We start from the raw sequence: 7,109 nt of genomic DNA on the forward strand, positions 1-7,109 counted from the left end.
GACGACAACACCAAGTGCTCGTACGACGGAAGAAGCATCTCTCTCACCACTTTACCTCCATCCTTCGGATGGTCCCGAAAACTTGATAACCACCATCCAACTTACAACTTTACCTCCATCCTCCATCCTTTGACACATACGTATTTTAAACATCGAGATATTGAAAATGAGACTATTATTGTTAAATGAGAGACGTTATTAGTGTTTGTTTTAATTCAGATTGTGATTTGGTAAAAGTGTTATCGACAAAATATTCTTTATGGATATTCTACATTTTCAAATTTTAAATTACCATACACTCTTATCAATCATATATCATAAAATCCCTAAAAAGTAGTATTTGTTACACTTACTTCTCCTATATAACATTGGAGATCCTTTCACTTCTCAAAAGCAAAACAAACAACTATCATCTCACGAAAATAATTTGAAGAAAACCACAGTCATCCTTCGTAAGTTCTCTGTTTTAATTTTATAGTTACTTACACTCCCATGTTTATTCATTTCTTTATGTTTTTTTCTCTTAGGAATGGATACCGGAGAAGGGTTGCACACAAAAACAAAAACCAAGAAAAATCCATATAATGCTTGGGCATATGAAGAGTGTCAAGAGTTGCAGGCTACATTAGTTGAAGTTATCAAACGGGAGTGGCGTGACAAAAACGGTTCGATAAGTAAAGCTACGGTAGAGACAAAGATACTACCAATGCTAAATAAAAAGCTTAAATGCAATAAGACTTAAGCAATTTAAGTCGTATGAAGACTTTAAGAAGGGAATATAATGTGTATTCTGAACTCTTATGCTTTAGCTCTGGTTTTAGATGGGATCCCATCAGAAAACAATTTACAGCTCCAGATGATGTGTGGGCAGCCTACTTGTTGGTAACTCTCCTTTAGTTAACTTTCCCAAATTTAAATATATTTTAATCACGATTGATAAATAATAATTAATGTATGATGTTTTTTCAGGGGCATCCAAGGCATGAAAACCTGAGGACCAGTACTTTCGAAGATTTTGAGGATTTGCAATTGATTTTTGAAACTGTTATAGCAAAGGGAATCAAAACGTTTGGACTTGGTGGTGATTCAAATGCTGAAACTTTTGAAGACGAAGATGATGATCTTCAAGCAAGAGATGATTTGGGGGATGACGACGAGGTGGATGAAGTGTCTGTTAAACCAAAGTTACCTACTAGGAAAAGAGTAAAACCAGTCGTAATGGAGATCCATCAGATTCAACTAATCATGGTGAGTCTTCAGAGAAGGTATTAACTGAAATGGTTGGAGTTAGCACTCAGATTATAAGTCTGATTCAACAAAGAGAAGAAAGACAACAAAGAGAAGTTGAGCTTAGAGAAACTCAGAAAAAAAAAAAGAATAATGTTTGGGATGCTGTCAAAGAGATCCCTGATTTGGAAGATCATGTCCGCTATGATGCAGTAACCAGGATCCATACGTTGAAAATGAAAGACGTATTTGTGAGCATGTCTGTCGAAGACCGCTTGGGCTGGATTCTCCGTAGCACTTAGCGTATTATTTTCTTATTTTCTGTTGAATCGAATAAAACAATAAGTAAGTTTAGAATAATTGTTCTAGAAGTAGTTTTCTTTTATTTTAAATTCTCATTTTTTAATGTTGCTTTTTTTCCTTAAAAAATCAGAATAATAAGTGCTTAGTTTTGAAGTTTAAATAATCATAATATGTAATAATAACATGTGTTTTTGTTCACCTCTGGATCACGTACGCTTTACACGAGCTAAACCATTCGTGCATCAAAAGATAAATTCGTTGACAACTGTTATTATTTACAAGCTTACACGAATCAAATAATGCAAACTAGGATATATCCGGTGCTTTAAGCACGGATCAATATTTTTTTTAAAAATTATAATATAATAATAAAAATTATTGTTTTATTTAAAAAAAAGTTATTTTGTTTGAGATAATATTTATTTTTAATTGTTATGTAAATCTATTAGTCTATTTGAATAATAATTATTTTAAAATATTATAGTATTTTATTTTTGACGTATTATTACACTTTTATATTGTTTGTTTGTTGTATTTGCATCATTATTTTGTGAAATATAAAATAGTAATTTTAATATTATAATTGTGAACAAATAAAAATTATTAATTTATCATTTATATAAATTTAGTTTTACCAACCTGCCAATGTGGAAATTAAAACACACATTTTCATACAATGAGTAAATATATATTTGTTTAAAAAAATTCAAATCACAACATATGAAGAAAAAAATATGCATTTTAAATTATAAGTATTATATAAAAATTCCAAACAATTTGTAAATAAAATAAAATAAAAGTGATAGGAGAATCATAATTTAAAAACTTAACAAAATCTTCAAATTTAGTTATTAAAAATAATTGTATTGTATACTTGGATATAAAATCTTAGTTTTTAAAATTCTGATTGGTTTATATATTTTTGAAAAAATAATTAGTAATTTCGTCCATAATTTATTAGAGAGAGAAAATATTTTTTTAGATTTTTTTAGATTTTTTAATATTTGATATGTGAGTGTTTTTTATTTTTAATTAATTATATTTATTTAAATTAGTTAATTATGCTTAATTATTTTTTTTCTAATGGCAATTGAATGTAATTTTTTACACATTTTAAGGTTAGTTTTATATTTGTACTTCTCAATTAATATAGTAGAATATCTATACATGGTCGAATGTGTGATTCCTTTAAAGCATATATGTATATATGTGAAAGAGAACACGTAAATGAATCCTTGCTAAGTCAATGATACCAAAAGAAAAGTCCCCAAAATTAGGGAAACAATACACATGAATTAAGATTTAAACAAACTTTCAAATTCAAAATATATAACATATGATTTTTTCCTACTATATCTCATAAGAATCCCTACATATTCGTCCTATCTATATTATTATTTTCACAGCATTTTTTAAAAGAAGGCTTGGAGTTTAAAGGTATTTACAACCAATGCCATTACAATTAAAATATTTTTAAAATAAAATAAAACAAAAAATCAAAATATGCAAAATAAGGTATGTTAATTAAATCCTATCAATCCAATATAATTTTTCTAAATTATCTCCACCTCTGAACCTAATTTTTTGCAAAACTAAACAAATTTTTCGCTTTTCCAATATAGAAAACTCTATATTCATTTCAATCAATCATATTCAATTACTTCAAATTTTTTAATTTTTAAAAAATTCCTCCATATTTTCCGTCTTTAATATATAGAAAATCTAAAGAGTTCCTCTACTAAATATAAAATATTTAATCTGTAACAAGATTTGTGGAAAAGTAACATTAACAAATAAAATCCCTAAAAAATACATAAAACAAAAAAATCTTAAATTCCTAAACAGTCAGATTTCTGTATAGCAATTAATTTTTATAAATGTTTTAAATATAATATTTAATAAACTTAAATTATTATGGGACGGGTTATAATCGATATTCTTATAAATTTAAAATGTCAATAATCCATCACTACGACCATCAGTATATTATACTAAAAAGTAATAAATTTCTAAAGATATAGTTTATATAGAAAATATAGGCATATGGTGTACCGTTAAAAGATGGTCATTACAATTAAATCTATCGGGATTATGGATTTTAGCAAGGTATGTCTGCGGTTGGCGGGTTGTCCCAAAAACTACAAATATAAGATTAAAATAAATATATTATATATAAATAATATTTTTACATAGTTCTGTATATATAATACGTGAATTATGTGATAATGTGAGGAAAATTAATTTATACCAATTAAGATAACTACAAAATATCAATATTATAAGTTATTTTAATTTTTTTTTTCTTTGCCACTAAATTTTTTAAGAATAATTGATATAAAATTTAGGTTGAGGACATGCTTGGGCATAACTTTAACGACCACGGTCTTAGCGGGTTGACCCGCTGCGGTCCATGAAAAAAGAAATGTGGACCGACCTGTTTGACACCTCTATATACATGATTATTATAAATAAACTGGTACAATTTAATAATATAAACGGATATTATTAAGTTTTGTAATGAATTCTGGCTCATCCTCCGAATATTTTTATCTTGGATTTGTGAAATTAATTTATAACAAAAATAAGTTATTGTGTTGTATATAAACCTCAGATTAAATCGTAGAATTAACAATCAAAATACAATTATACAATCTTAAACTTCAAATAAAACGTAAAAAAATTAACTAACAATTACAATTTAAAATTTAATGATTTTAGTAAAAAAAATAATAGTAAGATTAACAATTTCAGCACTTATATATATATATATATAACTTTTCTTTTATGTTTCTAGATCAGTCGACTAACATTTATATTTTCAAAACAAATAGAAGAGAAGAAGCCCACATCAGCCAAAAGCTGTTCGTAAGCTGTTTCAAGAGGTATATTATTGTTCTTCTGAATCGTTACTAGTTCTTGTTGTTATTGTCACTGCACCCAGTTGTGCTGAAGATATATTTGTATTATATGGCAGACATGGTCATAATTACTAATTTGTTTTAATAGGTTACTTTTTTAGATGGATCGAAATGACCATGAAGAGGAAGAAGACACAAGAGTGCATGAAGGCGATGATTTTGATGTGGACGTATCTATAATGGTGGTAATGATGACGGTAGGAGCTCAGATTCATAACACACGACAGCAACACATGGGTGGTGATTATATAGAACGTCCCATTCGTCGACCAGTCACACAGCTCGGAGAAGAATATATACAAAAGTATTAAAAGATGATCCCGAAGATTTTCGGGTGCTGTATCGTATGATTCCAGATATGTTTTTGAAACTGCCTAGGATCATCAGAGACAAAACTGGTTTACAAAACACAAAAAAAAAAAAATTGTTGAAGAGATGCTTGCTGTCTTCATGCTCACAGTTGGACAAAATGCAAGATATGGCTACGTGAAAAATACATTTCAAAGGTCCAAGTTTGCAGTAAGCACAAGCTTTAATAAAATTTTAAAAGCTCTGCTTATTATAGCTCCAAGTTAGATGGTGAAACCATATGGTTTAGTGCTACTGAAGATGAGAGAAAGTACACGATTTTATCCATATTTTAAGGTGCATTATTTCATCTTTTGTTTAAATTGATTCTTTTAGTTTTTTCTTCATAGAAATTGACTCTCTTTTTTGCATGTATTATAGAATTGCGTTGGAGCCATAGATGGTACACATATACCAGCAACAGTAGTTGGGCGTGAGGTGGCAAGCTATCGCAATCGAAAAGGAACAATATCTCAGAACGTTTTGGATGTATGTAACTTTGATATGGAGTTTATTTACATTCTGAGTGGATGGGAGGGTCTGGCCCACGATTCAAGAGTGTTAAGTGATGCGTTAACTAGAGGAACTAACAAGTTCCAAGTGCCCAATGGTAAAACATCTATAAATTTCTCTTTAGATCATATGTCTTATATATAGTAACATATATCATCCAAATTTCAGGAAAATTTTATCTAGTTGATTGTGGATTTGCGAATCGTCTCAGCTTTTTAGCTCCATTCTGTGATGTTAAGTATCATCTATAGAAATTTGCTGGTCAAGGTCGTGATCCTGAAACTCCATATGAGTTATTTAATCTTCGCCATACTTCTCTGAGAAACGTGATCGAAAGGATATTTGGAATCTTTAAATCTCGTTTTGCTATTTTTAAAACTGCATCTCCTTTTTCTTACAAGAAACAAGTTGGATTAGTCTTAGCATGTGCAGGGCTGCATAACTTTCTTCGCAAAGAATGTCGATCGGGCGAAGGTGTGTTCCCTAATGAAAATAATGTAGTTAACAATGGAAATAATGCTTTCAATATAGATGAAAGTGATAGAGAAGAACCTCTCGAGACGCAAGAGCAAGACAGAGAAAATGCAAATAATTGGAGACAGTCTATGGCCGAAGACATGTGGAAAGATGCTACGATTTAAAAGTTCATTGATAGATAGATTTTAGTTTTCAAGTTTTGCATTTAATAAATTTGCTACATCTAATAAACTATTGTAGTGTTTGTTTCTGTTGAATTTTTAACTCCTAGCCTTCGTGGATAGAGGATGAAGGAGCGAATTTATCCATTTTCAATTTGTTTATGTTGTTTGAAACTAGTCTGCTATTTTCTACGTTAGATGGAAACTAGAAGAATTTATCCATTTTCAATTCTATTAAAATTCTATTCAAATCTAATAAAATGATACAAATTATAGTAGTTAGAATCACAAAGAAAGATTTGAAAATCTTTTACAATACAAGAAAATCTATGAATTATGTCATTAATTCTTTTCTAATAAATTCTTTCACATTCTCGCCTCGAATACCAAATCTTAAAAAATTTAATGGCCTAATTTGTATTTAGGGTAATTTGTTTTCAATTAATATTGCATATAAATCATATATATAAAAGTAAGGTTTTGGTCTCTCCTTATTGGTTGATTTTCATTTAATGCATTCTAATTTATTTATTTTTTATTTGCTTTTAATTGTTCAATTTTTTAAACAATATTTAAGACCCAATTAACACAATATATTTATAACTCACACATTAAAATAAATTTATAACTGAAATAAAATAAAAATATACACTAATCATATTCCACTACTCAATTTTATTCAAACACAATAAATTATAATTATGCACTCACTTTTCTTTTGTAACTTCCATCAATTCTTATCATATAAATAAACATTCTCTCTTTCTCTCATATTAGCATTCTTTTACTTTCACATTTTCATATTCTCTCATTCTCTTCCATTTCTCTCATTCTCTTCCATAATACCTCAAATCATTTTTTGTTTTTTTTTTTTTTTTTGATTTCTTATTTTTGTTGTAAAGTTTACAAAAAAACCAAATGAAATATCATTGTAAAATTTTAATGCTAAATTTTAATTTTAGAGCCTGCATGATATATATTTTATATTGTTCTTATTTTTAATGATTCATCTCCATTATCTAATTTGGATTAGCATTCTTTTACTTTCACATATTCATATTATCTCATTCTCTTCCATTTCTCTCATTCTCTTCCACAATAACTCAAGTCATTTTTCATTTTTATTTTATTTTTGATTTCTTATTTTTGTTGTATGGGTTAC

General features: G+C 28.2%; 1 pseudogene; it reads left to right on the plus strand.

The window, feature by feature from the left end:
* Nucleotides 1-529: 529 nt before the first annotated feature.
* LOC104773548 (uncharacterized protein At2g29880-like) lies at nt 530-1,529 on the plus strand (annotated as a pseudogene).
* Nucleotides 1,530-7,109: the final 5,580 nt, after the last annotated feature.

This window comes from Camelina sativa, chromosome 15 (genome assembly GCF_030686135.1).
Source record: "Camelina sativa cultivar CO46 ecotype springtype chromosome 15, ASM3068613v1".
Taxonomy (NCBI): Eukaryota; Viridiplantae; Streptophyta; class Magnoliopsida; order Brassicales; family Brassicaceae; genus Camelina; species Camelina sativa.